The sequence below is a fragment of the Delphinus delphis genome, chromosome 6 (assembly GCF_949987515.2).
Source record: "Delphinus delphis chromosome 6, mDelDel1.2, whole genome shotgun sequence".
Classification (NCBI taxonomy): domain Eukaryota; kingdom Metazoa; phylum Chordata; class Mammalia; order Artiodactyla; family Delphinidae; genus Delphinus; species Delphinus delphis.
Window position 1 is genome coordinate 107,613,244 of NC_082688.1, and position 25,249 is coordinate 107,638,492.

The 25,249-nt window shown below is 47.4% G+C and overlaps 1 protein-coding gene across 2 annotated transcripts in view; it reads right to left on the reverse strand.

Moving 5' to 3' along the window:
* Nucleotides 1–19,175, reverse strand: part of CTSB (cathepsin B) — a 29,852-nt gene extending 10,677 nt beyond the window's left edge. Inside the window, exon 1 of one of the 2 annotated variants that reach the window (XR_009519942.1) lies at nucleotides 19,042–19,175. The gene's annotated coding sequence lies outside the window, so the exon portion shown is untranslated. The remainder of the gene's footprint in view (nucleotides 1–19,041) is intronic. The other variant, XM_060015273.1, reaches the window with a different exon arrangement.
* Between the last annotated feature and the right edge of the window lie 6,074 nt (nucleotides 19,176–25,249).

Genomic DNA, 25,249 nt, shown 5'->3' on the forward strand with positions numbered 1-25,249 from the left:
AAGCAGCCATTAAGAAATGAACTAGTTGAAGTGAATCACACCGTACTGACAAAAAAGACCAAAACAGACAGTAGGTGAAGGGGAGCAAAGCAGCAGGTGAGTCATGGCAAGTGTGAGCCCATCAAGCCACGTACATGTTTATCCCTGTCATTCGTGCAAAACATTGAGAAAAACATACACAAGTCCCAAGAAACTGATTTTCACTATATAGCCGCCTTTTTTTTTAAACGAGCATGTCACATATATATATATATATTTTTTAAATGAGCATGTTATATTTGTGGGTTTTTTTTTTTTTAAGGAAGAATAATAGCTGGTGCTACCAAAGACCCGGAGCCACCCACCTGAAAGAACACTTGTTCTGATGAGCCCCCAAACGCTCTGTTTCCAATCAGATGCCTTCTCCCCAGTGACTTCCTGCTCAGAATGCTTAACCTTCCCATTTTCAGTGACTCATGGGGAAGCTGATGCTCACGTGACCCTGTGTCAGGAGCCTCCAAACTGTTAGGAAACGTCTTGCCGTGTCCGCGTGTGGCAGGAGGGGCGACAGAGCTGTCCGGGGCCTGTTTTAAAAGTCTTCTGGGCAGAGACGCAAAGCAGAGGGTTCCTTTATATCGACACCCTGACTTACCCCTGGCATCTTAACACTGCCCCAAGATGGGAAGTGTGCTCCCCACAAGAGGGCGTCTGGACCCACCAGGCAGGGGGAGGCCTGGCTGATGGGCCCGTCAGAATCGCACCTGGAAGGGTCGCCACCCTAGGCTCTCACCACTACCTGTCCAGGTGTCAGGAACATGGCAGGGTCCTCAGGAAATCAGAGGCCATCCGCGCAGAACACTCCCCGTGTGTCAAACAGGAGCGTCCCCAGGGCCCCCTGCGGACTTAGCCGGCCGCTCACGTGGAGCGTGGGACCCCTCCACGCAACCGGACTGCACAGATCTCTGGTTTCTAGAATTCCCTGGCGGTCCGGTGGTTAGCTCTTGGCGCTTTCACTGCCGAGGGCCTGGGTTCGATCCCTGGCCACCCCTGGTCCGGGAACTGGTATCCCGCAAGCTGCGTGGGACAGCCAAAAAAAAAGACGAAAGGATTCTCTGGTTTCGCGGGGGCGGGGAACGTGGGCAGCTCCCATTTGGTTCTCAGTTGCCGTGCTGACAACTGCCCCACGGTCCACCCTCCTTTCCTGCTCCACGGCTCCTGCCAACTGTTCTCCCTGCTCATCCCTGGCCTCAGTGAGAACCGGGCCCGTGAGCCTGGGGTCAGGGTGCAGTATGAATCACCACTCCAGTCTGGTCATGGGGCCTTCCCTGCAGCCGCAGCCCGCCCGCCGGGGCCACAGCATCACAGGAGAGCATCTGGGCTGGAGTTCAAGTGGTCAACAGCCGCCGGAGCCGCTGGAGAGGATGAGAGTGGGGCTGGATTCCGCTAACTTCCCAACTGTGTACCCGCCTTCACTGAGCCTCAGTCTCACCACCTGTGAAATGGAGCTGGTGAGCACTCGTGTCCCCGGGTGGAAGTCCAGAGTGAAAGGAGGGTGCCTGCGAGTCAGAAGGCAGCAGAGGCCCCACCCTTCTCCTCCTCCCTGTCTCCTCTCCTCTCCCCACTTGCAGTCCATGCCAGACAAGTCCAGTTCACTCAAACCCGCCCAAAGTACCTCCACATCACAAAGCGCCCCAATTAAAGCTGAGATTTTAACTCCAATCAATCTCCCAACGGACCTCTCCTTCTAAGGGTCCAGAGGTTGCTGAGATGCCAGAGAATACGGAATCAGATTTCTCCTCCTGTGGGGACAGACAGATGCCCCTGCATTCCAGTGAACACCACCTCTTGCTTTCTGTCCACATCCACATGCATCCTGAAACAGGACAAACTAAGTACAAATGGTTTAAAGCATGAGCTATGCTGTTACAAAGCCAGTCACGATCCCACTCGTGGTCTCAGCATGAAACACCACCAGCTTCCACTTCCCCTCTTTTGAACAAACACTTCCCTTTTCTCAATTCTGTGGCGGTTCTTCTCCCCTTAAAAACCAGAGAGAAAGAACAGAAAGTCCTTACTGTGAGGGAAGAGGGCCCCAAACAGGATTAGGACACCTGCAAGTCACCAGATCCCCATCAGGGTGTGGACAGGAGGAAGGGCGGCTGTGGGCAGATGTGACTTGCAGCCCTCAGTCAGCTTACTTCCTGGGAAGACCTTGGGATCCATTACACCCCCTGGCCCTTTTCCAAGCTACTCTCTGGCTTTAAAAAAGGGGCTTTCGGGCTTCCCTGGTGGCACAGTGGTCGAGAGCCCGCCTGCCGATGCAGGGGACACGGCTTCGTGCCCCAGTCCGGGAGGATCCCACATGCCGTGGAGCGGCGGGGCCCGTGAGCCATGGCCGCTGAGCCTGCGTGTCCAGAGCCTGTGCTCCGCAACGGGAGAGGCCACAACAGTGAGAGCAAAAAAAAAAAAGGGGGGGGGGAGCTCTGTCACTTCTTTCCACTCCAAATCCTTAGAGCACTTGACTGTTTATATGAAAGCACATTCCGCTCGAGCTCCGCAGAATGTTGTCCTGGGCAAACTAGGGCCTGCGTCCAGGTGACGCTGTGAGCCTCCCCTAAGAACAGAGCTGCTCCCCACACAACGCTGAATCCAGTCCTGGGACCACCATGGGCCTTGGGGCTCAGGAAGGAGGGAAATGAACACAGGCATCCTGACATCCCAGGGACACACAGCCAAGCTTTTTTTTTTTTTTTTTACATCTCTATTAGAGTATAATTGCTTTACAATAGTGTGCTAGTTTCTGCTTTATAACAAAGTGAATCACTTATACATACATATATGTTCCCATATCTCTTCCCTCTTGCGTCTCCCTCCCTCTCACCCTCCCTATCCCACCCCTCTAGATGCTCACAAAGCACAGAGCTGATCTCCCTCTGCTATGCGGCTGCTTCCCACTAGCTATCTACCTTACGTTTGGTAGTGTATATATGTCCATGCCTCTCTCTCGCTTTGTCACAGCTTACCCTTCCCCCTCCCCATATCCTCAAGTCCATTCTCTAGTAGGTCTGTGTCTTTATTCCTGTCTCACACCTAGGTTCTTCGTGACATTCTTTTTCTTAAATTCCACATATATGTGTGGGCATACAGTATTTATCTTTCTTTTTCTGATTTACTTCATTCTGTATGACAGATTCTAGGTCTATCTACCTCATTACAAATAACTCAATTTCGTTTCTTTTTATGCCTGAGTAATATTTCATTGTATATATGTGCCACATCTTCTTTATCCATTCATCCAATGATGAACACTTAGATTGTTTCCATCTCTGTGCTACCGTAAGTAGAGCTGCAATAAACATTTTGATACATGACAATCTTTGAATTATGGTTTTCTCAGGGTATATGCCCAGTAGTGGCATTGCTGGGTCATATGGTAGTTCTATTTGTAGTTTTTTAAGGAACCTCCATACTGTTCTCCATAGTGGCTGTACCAATTCACATTCCCACCAGCAGTGCAAGAGGGTTCCCTTCTCTCCCCACCCTCTCCAGCGTTTATTGTGTCTAGATTTTTTGATGATGGCCATTCTGACTGGTGTGAGATGATATCTCATTGTAGTTTTGATTTGCATTTCTCTGATGATTAAGGATGTTGAGCATTCTTTCATGTGTTTGTTGGCAGTCTGTATATCTTCTTTGGAGAAATGTCTATTTAGGTCCTCTGCCCATTTTTGGAGTGGGTTGATTGGTTTTTTGTTATTGAGCTGCATGAGCTGCTTATACATTTTGGAGGTTAATCCTTTGTCAGTTGCTTCATTTGCAAATATTTTCTCCCATTCTGAGGGTTGTCTTTTGGTCTTGTTTATGGTTTCCTTTGCTGTGCAAAAGCTGTGAAGTTTCATTAGGTCCCATTTGTTTATTTTTGGTTTTATTTCTATTTTTCTAGGAGGTGGGTCAAAAAGGATCTTGCTGTGATTTATGTCATAGAGTGTTCTGCCTATGTTTTCCTCTAAGGGTTTGATGGTTTCTGGCCTTACATTTAGGGCTTTAATCTATTTTGAGCTTATTTTTGTGTATGGTGTTAGGGAGTGATCTAATCTCATACTTTCACATGTACCTGTCCAGTTTACCCAGCACCAATTATTGAAAACGCTGTCCTTTCTCCACTGTACATTCCTGCATCCTTTATCAAAGATAAAGTGACCATATGTGCGAGGGTTTATCTCTGGGCTTTCTATCCTGTTCCACTGATCTTTCTGTTTTTGTGCCAGTACCATACTGTCTTCATTACTGTAGCTTTGTAGTGTAGTCTGAAGTCAGAGAGCATGATTCCTCCAGCTCCGTTTTTCGTTCTCAAGATTGCTTTCGCTATTCGGGGTCTTTTGTGTTTCCATACAAATTGTGAAATTTTTTGTTCTAGTTCTGCGAAAAATGCCAGTGGTAGTTTGATAGGGATTGCATTGAAGCTGTAGATTGCTTTGGGTAGTAGAGTCATTTTCACAATGTTGATTCTTCCAATCCAAGAACATGTATATCTCTCCATCTATTTGTATAATCTTTAATTTCTTTCATCAGTTTCTTATAATTTTCTGCATACATGTCTTTTGTCTCCTTAGGTAGATTTATTCCTAAATATTTTATTCTTATTGTTGCAATGGTAAATAGGAGTGTTTTCTTGATTTTACTTTCAGATTTTTCATCATTATTGTATAAGAATGCCAGACATTTCTGTGCATTAATTTTGCAACCTGCTACTTTACCAAATTCATTGATTAGCTCTAGTAGTTTTCTGGTAGCATCTTTAGGATTCTCTATGTATATTATCATGTCATCTGCAGACAGTGACAGCTTTATTTCTTTTCCGATTTGGATTCCTTTTATTTCCTTGTCTTCTCTGATTGCTGTGGCTAAAACTTCCAAAACTATGTTGAATAAGAATGGTGAGGGAGGGGAAGATGGCAGAAGAGTAAGACGCGGAGACCACCTTCCTTCCCACAGATACACCAGAAATACATCTACATGGGGAACAACTCCTACAGAACACCTACTGAGCGCTGGCAGAAGACCTCAGACCTCCCAAAAGGCAAGAAGCTCCCCATGTACCTGGGTAGGGCAAAAGAAAAAGTAAAAAACAGAGACAAAAGAATAGGGACAGGACCTGCACCAGTGGGAGGGAGCTGTTAAGGAGGAAAGGTTTCCACACACTAGGAAGCTCCTTCACAGGCGTAGACTGCGGGTAGCGGAGGGGGGGAGCTTCGGAGCCGCGGAGGAGAGCGCAGCAACAGGGGTGCGGAGGGCAACGCGGGGAGATTCCCACACAGAGGATCTGTGCCGACCGGCACTCACCAGGCCGAGAGGCTTGTCTGCTCACCCACCGTGGCAGGCGGGGCTGCAAGCTGAGGCTCGGCTTCGGACGGCAGGGAGAGGACTGCGGTTGGCGGCGTGAACACAGCCTGAAGGGGCTAGTGCACCACGGCTAGCCGGAACGGAGTCCGGGAAAACGTCTGGAGCTGCCGAAGAGGCAAGAGACTTTTTCTTCCCTCTTTGTTTCCTGGTGCGTGAGGAGAGGGGATTAAGAGCGCCGCTTAAAGGAGCGCCACAGACGGGTGCGAGCCGCGGCTAAAAGCGCGGACCCCAGAGACGGGCAGGAGACGCTAAGGCTGCTGCAGCCGCCACCAAGAAATCTGTGTGCGAACACAGGTCACTCTCCACACCTCCCCTCCCGGGAGCCTGTGCAGCCCGCCACTGCCAGGGTCCCAGGATGCAGAGACAACTTCCCAGGGAGAACGCACAGCGCGCCTCAGGCTGGTGTAACGTCACTCCGGCCTCTGCCACCACAGGCTCACCCAGCAACCGTACCCCTCCTTGCCCCAGGCCTGAGTGAGCCAGAGGCCCCGAATCAGCGGCTCCTTTAAACCCGCCCTGTCTGAGCGAAGAACAGACGCCCTCTGGCGACCTACACACAGAGGCGGGGCCAAATCCAAAGCTGAGCCCCTGGGAGCTGTGAGAACAAAGAAGAGGAAGGGAAATCTCTCCCAGCAGCCTCAGAAGCAGCGGATTAAAGCTCCACAATCAACTTGAAGTACCCTTCAACTATGGAATACATGAATAGACAACGAATCATCCCAAATTAAGGAGGTGGACTCTGAGAGGAAGATTTATGATTTTTTGCCCTTTTCTTCTTTTTGTGAGTGTGTATGTGTATGCTTCTGTGTGAGATTTTGTCTGTATAGCTTTGCTTCCACCATTTGCTAGGGTTCTACCCGTCCGTTTTTTGTTTTTAATTTTTTCCTTAATAACTATTCATTTATTTTAATAACTTTATATTTTATTTAATTTTACTTTATCTTTTTCCTTTCTTCTTTCCTTCCTTAACTCCTTCCTTCTTTCCTTCCTCCCTCTGTCCCTCCCTCCCTCCTTTCCTTCCTTCCTCCTTCCTTTCCTTCCTTTCTTCCTTCTTTCCTTTCTTCCTTCCTTCCTTTTTTTCTTTCTACTTCTACTAATTCTGTTTTCCTACTTTTTCTCCCTCTTATTCTGAGCCATGTGGATGAAAGTCTCTTGGTGCAGCAGCCAGGAGTCAGTGCTGTGCCTCTGAGGTGGGAGAGCCAACTTCAGGACACTGGTCCACAAGAGACCTCCCAGCTCCACATAATATCAAATGGCAAAAATCTCCCACAGATATCCATCTCAACACCAGCACCCAGCTTCACTCAACGACCAGCAAGCTACAGTGCTGGACACCCTATGCCAAACAACTAGCAAAACAGGAACACAACCGCACATGTTAGCAGAGAGCCTGCCTAAAATCGTAATAAGTCCACAGACACCCCCAAACACACCACCATATGTGGACCTGCCCACCAGAAAGACAAGATCCAGCCTCATCCACCAGAACACAGGCACTAGTCCCATCCACCAGGAAGCCTACACAACCCACTGAACCAACCTTAGCCACTGGGGACAGACACCAAAAACAACGGGAACGACGAACCTGCAGCCTGCAAAAAGGAGACCCCAAACACAGTAAGATAAGCAAAATGAGAAGACAGAAAAACACACAACAGATGAAGGAGCAAGATAAAAACCCACCAGACCTAACAAATGAAGAGGAAATACGCAGTCTACCTGAAAAAGAATTCAGAATAATGATAGTAAAGATGATCCAAAATCTTGGAAATAGACAAAATGCAAGAAACATTTAACAAGGACCTAGAACTAAAGATGAAACAAGCAACGATGAACAACACAGTAAATGAAATTAAAAATACTCTACATGGGATCAATAGCAGAATAACTGAGGCAGAAGAACGGATAAGTGACCTGGAAGACAAAATAGTGGAAATAACTACTGCAGAGCAGAATAAAGAAAAAAGAATGAAAAGAACTGAGGACAGTCTCAGAGACCTCTGGGACAACATTAAACGCACCAACATTCGAATTATAGGGGTTCCAAAAAAGAAGAGAAAAAGCAAGAGACTGAGAAAATATCTGGCGAGATTATAGTGCAAAACTTCCCTACTATGGGAAAGGAAATAGTTAATCAAGTCCAGGAAGGACAGAGAGTCCCATACAGGATAAATCCAAGAAGAAATACGCCAAGACACATATTAATCAAACTGTCAAAAATTAAATACAAAGAAAACATATTAAAAGCAGCAAGGGAAAAACAACAAATAACACACAAGGGAATCCCCATAAGGTTAACAGCTGATCTTTCAGCAGAAACTCTGCAAGCCACAAGGAACTGGCAGGACATATTGAAAGTGATGAAGGACAAAAACCTGCAACCAAGATTACCCTACCCAACAAGGATCTCATTCAGATTAGATGGAGAAATTAAAACCTTTACAGACAAGCAAAAGCTGAGAGAGATCAGCACTGCCAAACCAGCTTTACAACAAATGCTAAAGGAACTTCTCTAGGCAAGAAACACAAGAGAAGGAAAAGACCTATAATAACGAACCCAAAACAATTTACAAAATGGGAATAGGAACATACATATCGATAATTACCTTAAATGTAAATGGACTAAATGCTCCCACCAAAAGACACAGATTGGCTGAATGGATACAAAAACAAGACCCATATATATGCTGTCTACAAGAGACCCACTTCAGACCCAGAGACACATACAGACTGAAAGTAAGGGGATGGAAAAAGATATTCCATGCAAATGGAAACCAAAAGAAAGCTGGAGTAGCAATTCTCATATCAGACACAATGGACTTTAAAATAAAAACTATTAGAAGAGACAAAGAAGGACACTACATAATGATCAAGGGATCGAGCCAAGAAGAAGACATAACAATTGTAAATATTTATGCCCCCAACATAGGAGCACCTGAATACATAAGGCAAATACTAACAGCCTAAAAAACAGAGATTGACAGTAACACATTCATAGTAGGGGACTTTAACACCCCACTTTCACCAATGGACAGATCACTCAAACAGAAACTAAATAAGGAAACACAACCTTTATATGATACATTACACAAGATAGACTTAATTGATATTTTTAGGACATTCCACCCAAAAACAACAAAATACACATTTCACTCAAGTGCTCATGGAACATTCTCCAGGATAAATATCTTGGGTCACAAATCAAGCCTTCGTAAATTTAAGAAAATTGAAATTGTATCAAGTATCTTTTGCGACCACAACGCTATGAGACTAGATATCAATTACAGGAAAAGATCTATAGAAAACACAAACACATGGAAGTTAAACAATACACTACATGATAACAAAGTGATCACTGAAGAAATCAAAGAGGAAATAAAAAAAATACCTAGAAACAAATGACAAAGGAGACAGGACGACCCAAAACCGATGGAATGCAGCAAAAGCAGTTCTAAGAGGGAAGTTTATAGCAAAACAATCCCACCTTAAGAAACAGGAAACATTTCGAATAACAACCTAAACTTGCAACTAAAGCAAGTAGAGAAAGAAAAACAAAAAACCCCCAAGAGTAGCAGAAGGAAAAAATAAATAAAAATCAGATCAGAAATAAATGAAAAACAAATGAAGGAAATGATAGCAAAGATCAATAAAACTAAAAGCTGACTATTTAAGAAGATAAACAAAATAAACCATTAGCCAGAATCATCAAGAAAAAAAGGGAGAAGACTCAAATCAACAGAATTTGAAATGAAAAAGCAGAAGTGAAAACGGACACTGCAGAAAAACAAAAGATCATGAAAGATTACTACAAGCAACTCTATACCAATAAAATGGACAAAGTGGAAGAAATAGACAAATTCTTAGAAATGCACAAACTGCCAACACTGAATCAAGAAGAAATAGAAAATATGAACAGACCAATCACAAGCACTGAAACTGAAACTGTGATTAAAAATCTTCCAACAAACAAAAGCCCAGGACGAGAGTGCTTCAAAGGCGAATTCTATAAAACATTCAGAGAAGACCTAACACCTATCCTTCTCAAACTCTTCCAAAATATAGCAGAGGGAGAAAGAGGCCCAAACTCATTCTACGAGGCCACTATCACCTTGATACCACAACCAGACAAGGATGTCACAAAGAAAGAAAACTACAGGCCACTATCACTGATGAACGCAGATGCAAAAGTCCTCAGCAAAATACTAGCAAACAGAATCCAACAGCACATTAAAAGGATCATACACCATGACCAAGTGGGGTTTATTCCAGGAATGCAAGGATTCTTCAATACACGCAAATCAATCAACGTGATACACCGTATTAACAAACTGAAGGAGGAAAACCATATGATCATCTCAACAGAGGCACAGAAAGCTTTCGACAAAATTCAACACCCACTTATGATAAAAACCCTGCAGAAAGTAGGCACAGAGGGAACTTTCCTCAACATAATAAAGGCCATATATGACAAACCCACAGCCAACATCGTCCTCAACGGTGAAAACCTCAAAGCATTTCCACCAAGATCAGGAACAAGACAACTTTGCCCACTCTCACCACGCTTATTCAGCATAGTTTTTGGAAGTTTTAGCCACAGCAATCAGAGAAAAAAGGAAATAAAAGGAATCCAAATCGGGAAAGAACAAGTAAAGCTGTCACTTTCTGCAGATGACATGATACTATACATAGAGAACCCTAAAGATGCTACCAGAAAACCACTAGAGCTAATCAATGAATTTGGTAAAGTAGCAGGATACAAAATTAATGCACAGAAACCTCTGGCATTCCTATACACTAATGACAAAAAATCTGACGGTGAAATCAAGGAAACAAAAAGGATAAGATATCTAGGAATAAACCTACCTGAGGAGACAAAAGACCTGTATGCAGAAAATTATAAGACACTGATGAAAGAAATTAAAGATGATACAAACAGATGGAGAGATATACCATGTTCTTGGATTGGAAGAATCAACATGGTGAAAATGACTCTACTACCCAAAGCAATCTACAGCTTCAATGCGATCCCTATCAAACTACCACTGGCATTTTTCGCAGAACCAGAACAAAAAATTTCACAATTTGTATGGAAACACAAAAGACCCCGAACAGCCAAAGCAATCTTGAGAACGAAAAACGGAGCAGGAGGAATCAGGCTCCCTGACTTCAGACTATACTACAAAGCTACCGTAATCACGACAGTATGGTACTGGCACAAAAACAGAAAGACAGATCAAAGGAACAGGATAGAAAGCCCAGACATAAACCCACGCACATATGGTCACCTTACTTTTAATAAAGGAGGCAGGAATGTACAGGGGAGAAAGGACAGCCTCTTCAGTAAGTGGTGCTGGGAAAACTGGACAGGTACGTGTAAAAGTATGAGATTACATCACTCCCTAACACCATACACAAAAATAAGCGCAAAATGGATTAAAGGCCTAAACGTAAGGCCAGAAACCATCAAACTCTTAGAGGAAAACATAGGCAGGACACTCTATGACATAAATCACAGCAGGATCCTTTTTGACCCACCTCCTAGAGAAATGGAAATATAAACAATAATAAACAAATGGGACCGAATGAAACTTCAAAGCTTTTGCACAGCAAAGGAAACCGTAACCAAGACCAAAAGACAACCCTCAGAATGGGAGAAAATATTTGCAAATGAAGCAACTGACAAAGGATTACCCTCCAAAATGTATAAGCAGCTCATGCAGCTCAATAACAAAAAACCAATCAACCCACTCCAAAAATGGGCAGAGGACCTAAATAGACATTTCTCCAAAGAAGATATACAGACTGCCAACAAACACATGAAAGAATGCTCAACATCCTTAATCATTAGAGAAATGCAAATCAAAACTACAATGAGATATCATCTCACACCAGTCAGAATGGCCATCATCAAAAAATCTAGACACAATAAACGCTGGAGAGGGTGGGGAGAGAAGGGAACCCTCTTGCACTGCTGGTGGGAATGTAAATTGATACAGCCACCGTGGAGAACGGTATGGAGGTTCCTTTAAAAACTACAAATAGAACTACCATATGACCCAGCAATCCCAGTACTGGGCATATACCCTGAGAAAACCATAATTCAAAAAGAGTCATGTGCCAAAACGTTCACTGCAGCTCTATTTACAATAGCCCGGAGATGGAAACAACCTAAGTGTCCATCATCGGATGAATGGATAAAGAAGATGTGGCACATATATACAATGGAATATTACTCAGGCATAAAAAGAAACGAAACTGAGCTGTTTGTAATGAGCTGGATAGACCTAGAGTCTGTCATACAGAGTGAAGTAAGTCAGAAAGAGAAAGACAAATACCGTATGCTAACACATATATATGGAATTTCAGGGGGAAAAAAAAGGTCATGAAGAACCTAGCGGTAAGACAGGAATAAAGACACAGACCTCCTAGAGAATGGACTTGATGTGGGGAGGGGGAAGGGTAAGCTGTGACAAAGTGAGAGAGAGGCATGGACACATACACACTACCAAACGTAAGGTAGATAGCTAGTGGGAAGCAGCCGCATAGCACAGGGAGATCAGCTCGGTACTTGGTGACCGCCTCGAGGGGTGGGATAGGGAGGGTGGGAGGGAGGGAGACGCAAGCGGGAAGAGATATGGGAACATATATATATATATATATAAATATATATATATAACTGATTCATTTTGTTGTGAAGCAGAAACTAACACACCATTGTAAAGCAATTATACTGCAATAAAGATGTAAAAAAAACGCCATATAAAAAAAAAGATTGGTGGGAGTGGGCAACCTTGTCTTGTTCCTGATCTTAGTGCAAATGGTTTCATTTTTTCACCATTGTGGACGATATTGGCTGTGGGTTTGTTATATATGTCCTTTTTTAATGTTGTATAAAGTTCCCCCTATGCCTACTTCTGCAGGGCTTTTATCATAAATGGGTGTTGAATTTTGTCCAAAGCTTTCTCTGCATGTTTTGAGATAATCATACGGCAAGCTTGATTTTTAAAACAGCCTTCCTACACAGTTAAGAATCCTCTGTAGACTGGTTTCTAAATCTGATCTAAGGAGACAGGACATGTACCTGAAATTTCCAAATCAGCCAGCTGCAATCTTCTGACTAATCCAGAAGAAGATGGATGCATGTCCAGCCACAGTCTTTCATCAGGTCCTCTGCTCTCCCTTACCCACTGCTGCCGCTTAAATACTGCTGACCCCTTTCACTGTTGGCTCTAAAGAACTGAGTGCCTTCATTTTGCCAATAGCCACAAATTAAGGTTGTTTCTTACATGTCAGCAAAGTGGCTCTAGGCGGGGGGAAGGTGGAAGGGCTGGAGGGTTGTGAAGGTTCAGTGGGACCTTGCTACAGCTTGTGTTTCTCTTCCACAAAGGCTGCTCTTGCCCCTTGCTGTCACCGCGGCACTGGCTCCGGGAGCCTGGGCCATTTCAGCGCACCCACACAGAAGCAGGCAGGCCTGCGCTTCCCCTCCATGTCAGCCGCCCACTTACACCTCCATGTTGGAGCGGTACAAGCGACCCGACCTCAGATGTGCTCTGATCGACCCGAAGGACACCCAGGACCTCTCCTTGAGTCCGAAGCACAGCCTTGACGTGGTCTTTCTGTTTTACGTCTTGGTTCCTAATGGAAACATGTGAAGCTGCTTTCTGGCTTATAATCTTTAAATCAAAACCAAAACCAAACAAAAACAGCTGCCAGTCTTCATCCTCACAGCTTTAAGGAGACAGATGGCCAGGCATCGCTGGCTCTCCAGCCCCTACAGCCCGGCTCCCCGCAGCTAAATGCGCCCAAGCAAGCGCTGTGTGGCCCAGAAAAGGCACCCAGCGCGTCACTGCAGGCTCCAGGAGCTGCGAGAAGGCCCCACCTGCCTCCGGCACCTGAACCCTTTCGGACACTCACAGGGACTCCCCTGCTCCCCGTCTGCCGGTTGTCTGCCTGAAATAAGTGACTGATTCCCACCAGGCTCAGCAGGGAGGCCTCCTCGAGCTGCTCTCCCATGGTGCCTGGAAACCGCGCGGCTACACTGCCCACAAATGGGACACTGCTTAAGGTCATCCACAGCAGCTCATAACCTGCACACTTAGAAAGTTACTCTCCTAGGCCTAAAACCATGGATCCCCCAAGAAGGCCCTCAGCGGTCAAAACATTTTGTAGTTTTGAGAAACATGACCATTTGGGCAAAGTTCTGGAGGCTTTTGCTTGCTGGATTGCTCCCCGACGCCGACCCTGACTTAGTGTGATGCTGAAGAGGTGCTTCATCCCTGTGTCTCAGCTTCTAAAACGGGCGTGCTGCCTGGATCCTGAAGGACCTTGGGGCTACTTCATGAAAGTTTTCAGAAATCCCTGGAGATTCCAATGAGATGAGTGTGCCATGCCTCTCCAGCCTGCGCGAACACAGCAGCTCCCTAATTCAATCCCAGGCTGGAGTGCATCTCCCTGCTGGCTGGGCACTGCTGGGGGGGATTGGCAGACACAAGAACAAGCAACAGAAAGGCCTCGCCTCTCCAGCTTGGTCTGGGTTTCCTCCCCTGGGGCCCTGGGAAGATACATTCCCCTCACCAGGCTGCTGGGAGATGGAAGGAGACATCTTCCCTGCAGCCTGGCTGGGTGTGGACAGCCCTACTGCCACCAGAAAACAATCCCTCACGCACCAGCGCCAGCAGCGCGAACATACAGCTCCCTGTGCACAGGCCAGTTAACGCCTGCCATCGCACGGTAATTCTTTTATTCTCGGCTGTATCCCAGTGTGGAAGAAAAATCAGGATCTCCCTACTCAGATGATGGTTTATCCTGCTATCTTGACCACCAGAACAAAGTACCCCCCAAATACCTGCAGGGCTAAGTATTTGGAGAAGGGGGGGCTGATGGCTCCCAGCTGATGTGTGACAAGGCCTGTACCCTGGAGCAGCTGAACCCCTTGGGCAGCATCGCCTTCCCAGGTCTTGCGCAAGCCCAGAGGCCATGTGACTGGTTTGTTCCAGTGAGCACATCCTGCCCCAGTCCAGGTCAGCAGGTCAGGGGGTCACGGAGAAGCTCAGCCCCGCTGGGTCTCTCGGCAGAGTAGCTGGTTTCACACTGCTCTATACTGGATCAGTTCACTATCTAGATGGTATCTGTCCCATCCTCCTTGCCGCATCCGTGCTGGTAACTCTAGGTTATCTTGATGACCAGACTAAGTGAGTGATTTGCCCCGTAGAGACAGGTAATACAGTCAAGACTGCAGGCACCATCCTTCCCAGCACCCAGCATTCATAAGATGGTAGTGATGGAAAAGGGCCTCTGGTCTTGATTAAGGTTTTTGTTTCCCAGGTGAGGGGAACTGAAGCTTAAGAAAAGACCCAAAGCAAGCTCTGGATGGTGTACCTGGGTAGGGACAGAACTGCCAAGAGATCGAATTGTAGAGATTCCTCCACAATTATCTGCGTGACACCTGTCATGTCACAAACTTGCAGATGCCTCAGTTTTCTCACCTGTGAAGTGGAAGAGTCAGACTTCCAGTACCCAAAACCCACACGCATCCTCAAAGTTAAAAAATCAGAAAATATTATCTAATTGCAGACAAGTCCAGATACCTAGGTTAGGATCAAAAGAAGCCTTCTTAAGTTCTAGCTGTGGACAAACACATTAAAACCCACAAACTATCACTGATCAACAACAAAAATAGAAAAACCTCATCAATGATTTCCTAGAGCAAAGAATTAAATTTGACTTCCCAGTCATGCAAATCAAAACAAGGACAGCATTTCAAACGCACCAGACTGGCAGAAATTAAAGTCCGATAATGTCTGGTGTTGGTAAATATGAGAGACAAAAACCCTCAAGGCCACTGGGAATATACGCTGGTAAAACCTCATTGGACAGCACTGTCAGTATCTAGAAAAATGGAAGGTGCACACACCTTAGGACCCAGCAACTTACTGACTTCTGCTTCTGCCCTAGAGGAACTCTTGCAAGTGTCTGACAGACACAAGGATACTGCAGTGCTGAGAACAGTGAAAAAGCAAAACTAACTGTCCCTCGGGAAATAAATACACCGTGCATTTAAGATGAATGAACTGGACCTGCTATGTATTAACCTAAATCAATCTCACAGACACAAGTGGAAAAAGGACACATGCAGTATAATTAAAGTATGTTAATTTCAATAACATTATTCACAAATTGATACAAAGTATTAAAAGAACAAGGAGAAAAAAAAACCCAACCAGGCAGGAGAATCATAAAGAGAAGAGCAGATAAGAGTTACAAGGTCCCTCAGACACCAGTAACAGATTTGCAGAGTGAAGAAGCTGGAAGCTGCTGTCTGCCCACCCGGGCCATGACCAGCAGGGAAGGCACTGACTCTAAGACCACACACACACACACACACACACACACACACACACACACACACACACACACACACACACACACACACACACACACACACACACACACACACACACACACACACACACACACACTGGGACCATAACCAGCAGGGAAGGCACTGACTCTAAGACCACCCACACCCACACCCACACCCACACACACACCGGGACCATAACCAGCAGGGAAGGCACTGACTCTAAGACCACACACACACACACACACACACACACACCGGGACCATAACCAGCAGGGAAGGCACTGACTCTAAGACCACACACACACACACACACACACACACACACACACCGGGACCATAACCAGCAGGGAAGGCACTGACTCTAAGACCACACACACACACACACACACACACACACACACACACACACACCGGGACCATAACCAGCAGGGAAGTCACTGACTCTAAGACCACACACACACACACACACACACACACACACACCGGGACCATAACCAGCAGGGAAGGCACTGACTCTAAGACCCCACACACACACACACACACACACACACACACACGCCCACCGGGACCATAACCAGCAGGGAAGGCACTGACTCTAAGACCACACACACACACACACACACACACACACACACACACACACACCGGGACCATAACCAGCAGGGAAGGCACTGACTCTAAGCCCGCCCACACACACACACACACACACACACGCCCACCGGGGCCATGACCAGCAGGGAAGACACTGACTCTAAGACCACACACACACACACACACACGCCCACCGGGACCATAACCAGCAGGGAAGGCACTGACTCTAAGCCCGCCCACACACACACACACACACACACACACGCCCACCGGGGCCATGACCAGCAGGGAAGACACTGACTCTAAGACCACACACACACACACACACACACACACACCTCTGAGATAAGAAGCTGTGGGTGCTGCAAAAAGCAGGTGGGGATGAGGCCTGCGCTTTAAAACGGGACTGAAGTCTAAATGTTAAATGGTGTTTGATCCCTAGATCCCCCTCCTACCCAAACTAGGTTGGGATGTGAACATACCAGGCATGGAGGGACTCGGGAGTCATCTCCCAGGCACCCTTGCTTAGGCAGCTCTGGAGTGTGCGCTGAGCGTGAACCAAAAAGATGAAGACACGGGACGAGGGGTGGAATGCCGACAGCCTCCCAAAACCCAGTGAGTCCAACACACACCTGTGTGTGCTTCAACTAGATTCGTCAATTTACCGTCAATCCTGACCACCTCTACACGTGAGGCTGAACCATATCCAAGTGCCTGACTGCAATCCTCCTTGATGTACAAAAACTACCATTTCATATAGTTCAGCCTCACGTATTTCCAACGCTTTCCTTATGCTAAACTGCCCAAAACAGGCGGCAGACACTGTGGGTCCTCACCCTGAAACGTTTCAGTTCTTCTCTCCCGAGCACAGGGATATTCAATACAACTCCATCTCATCACCACATTTAAGAAAACCACCCAAGAGACATCCCAAGGCTCACCTGAAAGCACTCTTCCTTCACTTCCCAATCCAGCTGCCAATGGTAACACAAGGTATCTTAGCCCTAAAATATATACCACGTCCTACTCCAACTCCCAGGGCCGGCAGCTGGGGAAAGAAAGAGCCCATCTACAAGGAGGGCCGCAGCTCAGGCTGCTGAATCGGCAGCACACAGGCAGGTGCTTCCTGGAGCTAAAGGGCTTCCACACTCACTGCCTGGCCAGTTCAGAAACAGGCTGTCCAGACCCAGCAGCAGGGGAGCTCAAGTGGAGCCAGGGCTGTGTCTGGCGCAAGTCGCCTTCCCCTGGGCCTGGGACGCCCCCAGATAAGGGATCTGCACCCTTCCACTTGGCTGCACCCCAGCTCTGGGACAAAAATGCCCCCAAAGGTTTGAGTGAATCCATTCTCCAGGGTGCCTTCAGCTCGTTGGGAAAGCCACACAGGTTGGGAGCAGCACAGCCCCTTTCTCTATGAAGCTCAAAGGCGCTAAGTCACCATCCCCAGTGCCAACAAGAAACAATCCTCCAGGAAGTTAAGGATGTTACGAAAGAAAAGGAAAGTAGTCTTTACCAAAGCAGACGCCCTGCTAAGGCTCTTCCTCATACCACCCTGCATCTATAGATTCAATTAGATGAACGCACCTCAGCTGCATTCGCCTGTAGTGAGGCACCTGAGGGTCAGTTTTTCCAAAGGTAACCAAAGGTTCTAGGCCTCCCTTTGAACCCCTCCTCCCCACACTGGGTACGAGTCTCTCCTGGGTCAGAGGGAGGGAATGTGGAGCCTGAGCTACTGTCCTTCTCCCCGTGCCAGCCTACTGGCTTCCTCAGTGCCGGGGGAAGGGGTTGACCGAGGCCCACGAAGAAGACAAATCCAATTCACATCTACCTGGACAGCCGGCGGACCCCCAAACTCGGATCACCCCACAACGCTCCCTCTCCGAGGCCTCCACGGTCATCAGCTGAGGGACAGGCGATGCCCCCGGGGCTCTGCCCTGCCTTCGCCTCTCCCGCAGCACCCTGGGCCCAGACCGGCTCCCTTCCTTAGCAAACCAGGGGTGGGCCCAGCCTCTCCCTCCCCCCACACTCCCGGGGCTGGCACCCCGGGTCCTACAGCCTCCTGTCCCCCCCTCTGCTTAGTTTCTCCTCCCATCTGTGGATTTAACTCTTTCTGTGGTTCCCACCTTCCTCCACCCAGTTCCAGGTTCCTGTTTTCCAATTTCTGTCTTCTGGGGAGTCCCCGGACTTGGGTGTGATTGTGTGCAAGAAACTGCCCGGGCAAACCCTTTAGAAAAAGAATACACCTAAAACTGATGCAGGTAAATATTATCATCCCAGCAATTTACCGAGGAAACTGAGGCCCATTAGCTCAAAAGGGGCTGGGGAGCCGAGCTGCCGCCGAAGTCAGCGGGGCCCGGGCCAAGCTCTTCCTCGCAGGCTCCTCCCTCGGATCCCACCGCCCGGCCCTCCCCGGCCCTTAAGACGGCGGACCGTGGGGTCTGAATGACCCGGCCTGGGGTCAGAACACGACTCGGGGACTGGGGGCTGCGGGGGGGGGAACACGAGCCTCCCAGCCGGAGTGGGAATGGGGGAGGAGCACCGGCTACCCGCGCTGGGATTCATTTTTGCTTTTCTCACCACAACGACGTCCGGGAGGACGCCGTGCCGCCCCGGCTCGCCCGGCTGCGACTGCCCGAGGGTCCCCCTTTCCGCCGGCCAGGGACGCCGGTCTCCCCATCCCCCCGACCCGCCCGCACGCACTCACTCACCGCGCTCCGCTGCCGCCGCAGAGGGCCTGGGCCTGCAGCCTGAGACCACCCCCGGCCGGCGCTGGTGATGGTGCCGGTGCCTGAGCAGCAGCTGTAGCTCCTCAGGGTCGCCCCCGCGCTAAGTAGAGCGCCCGGCCCCGCCCCGCGCTCGACTGACTCCTCACGTGACCGCCGGCGCCCCGCCCCGCCCCGCGCCCGGCTGACTCACCACGTGACCGCCGGCGGCCCGCCGCCGCGCCCGCCCGGCTCCCGGGCCTCCAGCCGCCTGGGCAGAGGGGTTCTGAGCGCCGCCGGCTTCCACCCTGCGCGCTGGGACCGGTGCGGAGCGGAAGGGGGCTGGAGGCGGCCCTCGGGGCCTCACCCCGCCTGGAGAGATTCCCCGGGGCCCACCCGGCCGAGACGCAGCGCATCAAAGCCAAAGCCCGAATTCCTACTTAAGGGAGGGGACAGCTGTTTCTTATTTCGTTGATCCAGAAACAACTGCCAGAGATGGGGTTATCGAGACAGCAGGCTTCCCAGAAGAGCCTTAAAAGGCTGTTAGCTTTACTATTCTGAGACTGTGCCTATCAGATCGTCCAGCTATGTAAGAAAAAAAAAAGGTAGTAGTTAATTACCACTGAGTACTAATTTCAGGAGCTGCATCAGGATTTCTATAGAGAAGCACCTGAGAGGCAAAAATCTGTTTGGAAGAGTGGTTGCCAGGAGGCCGGTCCTGAAGAGGTCGTACACAGCAAGCACACTGTTGTACCTTAAGTTTACTTGGGGGTGGGGGTCCCTATGGAGGCTGATGGAGGGGCTCAAGTCCCACTTGGTTCCATGATTCCCCGGATGTTTTTTTAAAATAAATTTATTTATTTATTTACTTTGGGGCTGTGTTGGGTCTTCGTTGCTGCGCGCGGGCTTTCTCTGCTTGCTGCGAGCGGGGGCTACTCTTCATTGCAGTGTGAGGGTTTCTCATTGCGGTGGCTTCTCATGTTGTGGAGCACGGGCTCTAGGCGCGTGGGCTTCATTAGTTGTGGCACGCAGGCTCAGTAGTTGTGCCTCACGGGCTCTAGAGCGCAGGCTCAGTAGTTGTGGCGCACGGGCTTAGCTGCTCCGTGGCATGTGGGATCTTCCCGGACCAGGGCTAGAACCTGTGTCCACTACATTGGCAGGTGGATTCTTAACCACTGCGCCACCAGGGAAGTCCCCTGGATGTTTCTAACACGCATGACAATCTTGCGAGGTTGGTATGATCCCAGTATTATTCAACGGGCTCAGAAAAGTCTGGTATTTTATCCTGGTGCTCCTGTAGTAAGAAAGCTGTAGATCTGGCCAACTCCAGGAGGCCCTGGATGTCTGCTGTATCCTGCAGATGCCTGGCCATGAGCTGTGACACAGTCCCTGTGCATGCCAGGGCCCTTCAGAGAGTCTCCGGACACGTGGTCGCACCTGTTTGGTCCCAGTTAGGGGTAAGAGTGGAAGGAAAAAAGACTCAGTCCACACATGGTTGCTGCATCCTCAAGTGTGTGGAATATCCAAGGAACTTACAACAGCAGTTGTAAGCAGGGGATCAAGAGACTCCAGCCTTGGACTCCAGACTGCAAGTCAGTGTTTTGCCAAGTCACCTTCATATGACATCAGTCATTCTTGAATTCCATAATAGTGCTCGGAAGAGGCACAAAGTAGGAGGACAAGCCCATGATCATGATAAATCTCTCTCCCTCTCTCTTCTTTATAGCATGACAAGAGGAGTGCCAAGTGCTTTTCATGCATTCTCTCAATTTTACGGGATTTTGGATGGGTGCCATTATAGATATAGAAATCCCTTTTGAAATAGAGCAAAAGAAAACTAAACAGGTACTACTAGAGTAGAATTGAACCATTCCTGGGAGATCCAGGAGTGCTTCGTGGAGGAAGCAACATGCCACAGGATCTATGTTACTTCCCTCTTTGCTCTCACTGGTTCTTAAGCTCCAAGAGGACCAGGATTTTGCCTGTGTTGTTCCCTCTGCGTCCCCAGCACATAGTAGCGTGCTTGGCACCTAGTAGAGAACGAACACTTGTTCACTGAGTGAATTCATAAATGAATGAAATGGACTTTGAAGGTTAATAGAATTTTGGCTTAACTTGCCAGGTTTGGGACCAGGGAATAGCTCTCAGAATGTACAGAAGGGCCTTGGCCTGTATGTGCAGAAGATGTTTGCCTGTTGAGCTTCTGGAAAAGAGGCCTAGGTATACAACCAAAAGAGATAAAAACATATCCTCACAAAAACTTGGATTCAGATGTTCATTGCAGCATTATTCACAATAAACAAAGGGTAGAACCCAGTGCCCATCCACTGATAAATTGATACACAATACGCCATATGCCCATATAACAGAATGGTACTCATTTATAAAAAGGAATGAAATATTGGTACATACTACGGCATGGATAAGCCTTGAAAACATTTATGCTAAGTGAAAGAAGCCAGTCACAAAGACCACATATTATATGATCCCATTTATATGAAATGTCCAGAAGAGGCAAATCTATAGAGATTGAAAGTAGATTAGTGATTGTCTCAGGCTGGGGGGGGCAGACAGGGAGATGGGAGATTTGGGAGGTGATAGCTAAAAGGTATGGGACTCCTTGAGTAATAAAAGTGCTCTAAAATTGATTGTGGTGATGGATATATATGTACCCTATGACCATAGTAAAAAAAAAAACATTGAATTGTACACTTTTAAATGAGTAAATATTTTGGTATGTCAGTTATATCTCAATAAAACTATTACAAAAAAATTTAAAAAGAGGGTTGATTAAGGAAGTACTGGAAAAGGCTAAAGTAGAAACAACCCTCCCCCCCCCACTTTTTCTGGCTGTCCTTTAAAAAGTCCCTTTCCTGAAGAAATATCTGATCTGTTTCTCTCTCTTTTGTAAACACTTGTAAATTCATTTTCTACTGACCTCTTTCTGCCAGCTTCTAAATCCAGAGGAGTTAGGCTGGTGGTGGAGAGATTTTTAATGGATGGTTTGTCGATATTTACTGGGCTCTTTAGTAGCTGACAGTGGAGTCTGACGGTTTGGGCATCAGCTAGTTCTTCCTCCCAGGTGTTAACCCAACAGAGTGACAACTGATAAGAGCGAATCCTCTCTCTACCTTCTTTTTTTTAATATTTATTTATTTATTTGGTTGTGTGGGATCTTAGTTGCAGCAGGCGGGCTCCTTAGTTGTGGCTCACCAGCTCCTTAGTTGCAGCATGCATGTGGGATCTAGTTCCATGACTGGGGATAGAACCCAGGCCCCTTGCATTGGGAGCGCAGAGTCTTAGCCACTGGACAACCAGGGAAGTCCCACAGATAAGACCTTTTGAAGGTCTCCTTGGGCCCCTAATTCTTACTTTAGGCCTTTTATGAGCCTGAGAGTGTGATCTCCTGAGACCTCTAGCAGGTGGAAGGAAGGAAGTATTTGAAGGAGGATTTCTTTCCCCCATTATGCCCTGCCCCCAGTTCACTCAAGCCTACAGGGCCAGAAGCACTGGATTCTACCATGAACCAGAATCTTCTGAGCTTCCTGGAGGGCTCTGACCAATGGGAAGAGTTGACAATAGTCTCCTGCACAGAGATCTTGTTCCCTGAAAGCTGGGTTCACCTCTTGGTGGATGTTGAGCCAACAGACACAACCAAGTCAAAGATCACAAAGAGAAGGATGTATTATTACTTGCAGCAAGGAAGGAGAACACTGGGGATCTTTCCCAAAGCAGTGTCTCCCCAAACAGCAAAACTGGGGAAGGTTTAAGCTAAGGGTACATACATATTAATGAAGGGGCTTGAGCAGAGGACCATTAGCACAGAATTGGGGCTAAGCTGACTGAAGTCGGGAGGGTCAACGTCATCATTCTGTCCTCCACCTGGGTAGGGACCTTTTTCCCGCAGAACTCTAAGATATATTGGTGGGACTTCCCTGGTCGGGGAACTAAGATCCCACATGCCATTCAGCCACAAGAGATAAATTTTTTAAAAGGATATATTATTATGTATACCCCTTGAGGAGAAACTAGGACTCTGCTTTATCACTGCACTATTCGACTGCCTTTTCTCTGTTCCTGCGTTCCTTTGTTCCCTTAAAATCATTAATTACTGAGACCTACTCAAGGGCAAGCATTGTGGCCAGGCTTAGATCACAAAAGGGCATAGGCCAAAATGGGTTCTCTTGTACCAAGAAAACCATTCCTGGCTCCCTTTCTCCAGGACCCCCTACCCTATCTGCTTACAATCTCCCTTATCAACACTCTTTTTTCCCACTGGTCCTAGCCAGGGTAGGAAAAAAAAAAAAAAAAAAACAGAGCCAGAAAAACCTGGGTTTGATTTCTAGTTCCAAAGTTTCTTCACTTTTCCCAGCCTCTAAACAGGTTGTTATGAGGGGATAATTTAAGTTAGATTCTGTGTAGTGCACCAACCACAGTGCCCATGAAACCGAGCAGGACACTATGGGGCCTTCCTGGTGACAAACTCCCGCCATGTTCCCCACCTCTTGTTTGTAAAAAACCTTTAACTTCCTAGGTCTTCCTCAAGTTCCAAACAGCAGATTTAATCAGAGAAATTTAAAAATGCAGAAACAAAGGAAAACAGTGAAACAAGACAAAATAATAATAGTTTAGCCATAAAACAGAGTCAAGGACCTTTAGTTCCTCCTCAAGGACTATAGATAATATCCTGAACCATATCCTTGAGTTGTTTTGCAGAGACAAAACCCCCCCATCAGGTGGAAGATGCTAACTACATTCGGACCACCAGCAGCACTTAGACGCCAGACCGGCTGGAGCCAGAAAACTGATAATTGAGATCACCTTGTTACCGCCTCACCAACTAATTACAAGGATGTCCATGAGTTGATCATGTACCCCAGACCCTCCCTCTCACTTTGTCTTTAAAAACCCTTCCCTAAAAGCCAGTGGGGAGTCCAGGTCTTTTGAGCGTGAGCTGTCCATTCCCCTTGCTTGGCCCTGCAATAAATGCTGTACTTTCCTTCACCACAACCCGGTGTCAATATATTGGCTTTGCTGCACATCTAGGTGAGCGGAACCAAGTTTGGTTTGGTAACACCCACAAATACACTCTTCAAGTTTACAAAGCTCCTCCCACTTTCTAATGGCCAGAGCAAGATATATAGAAAGTTCTGGTCTTAAAACATGGACGATACCAAATGTTGGCAAGGATTTGAAGCAATGGGGGTTCTTTTCTTTTTTTAATTAAAAGTAGAGCGAGAGAGGAAGCAAGCTCTCTGGAGTCTCTTCTGATAAGGGCACTCTCAGGACCTCAGCTAAACCTAGCTAATTCCCAAAGACCCCATCTCCAAATACCATCTCACTGGGGGTTAGGGCTTCAACATGTGAAATCTGGGGGGCACGATTCAGTCCGTGGCAGGGAGTTAATACATGTAAGGCACCAAGCGCCCAGCACAGGAAACACACTCCAGATCAAGAGTGCTGACCACACATGTGAGCATGTTTGTACTCATATAGCTCTTTACAGTTTGCAAAGCAGTCTCACCCTCATAATCTTTCCCACTTGGAGCCTCTTAGCCGCCCTCTGAGGTAGGCTTCTTCCAGATGAGAAAACCCAGGAGAGGCTGGGCCATTTGCCAAAGTCACGTGCCCTTAAGTCTCCTGACTCAGCCCATGTGTTTCCTGTCTCTTCTTCTCAGGTCACTGGCACCATCTTTAGCAAAATGTGTCCCCTTGGACCCACTCCAAGGCTGCCTAGGAGCTCGCAAAGGGGTCTGAATTACAGAGAATTGACGAGTCTGCTTTGGGTCCCATACTTGGGGGTCTCCTGGAATGTGTCAGACTTGTTTCTGTCCTAGGTACTAAGTTTCCCCTAGAGACAGATCTGTTGACTTAGCTCTCTGTGAAAAAGCAGCTCCATGCCGTCAGCAGTGAATGCAGAACATACAATCAGCAAAGTCATCAGGAAGAGTGACAATAGGGAAGTACCCCAATTCGGAGTTCTCCATCATTTGGGGCTCAAATGGGAGAAAAGTTTTATTACCGTACACCAGCAGAAATCGTTTCTGAGTATGAGATTCTTTTTGCTAAGGGAAGGTAAAGAGTAAACTGTTCCCATTTAAATGCATAGTCATTGCTCCGGCTCATTTTAGAGACCAGTGAGGTCATCATGGACGGATGGTGTAATTTCTCTATCGATTTCAGAACGCTTGTTTGCTATAGATGGCCAATAAGT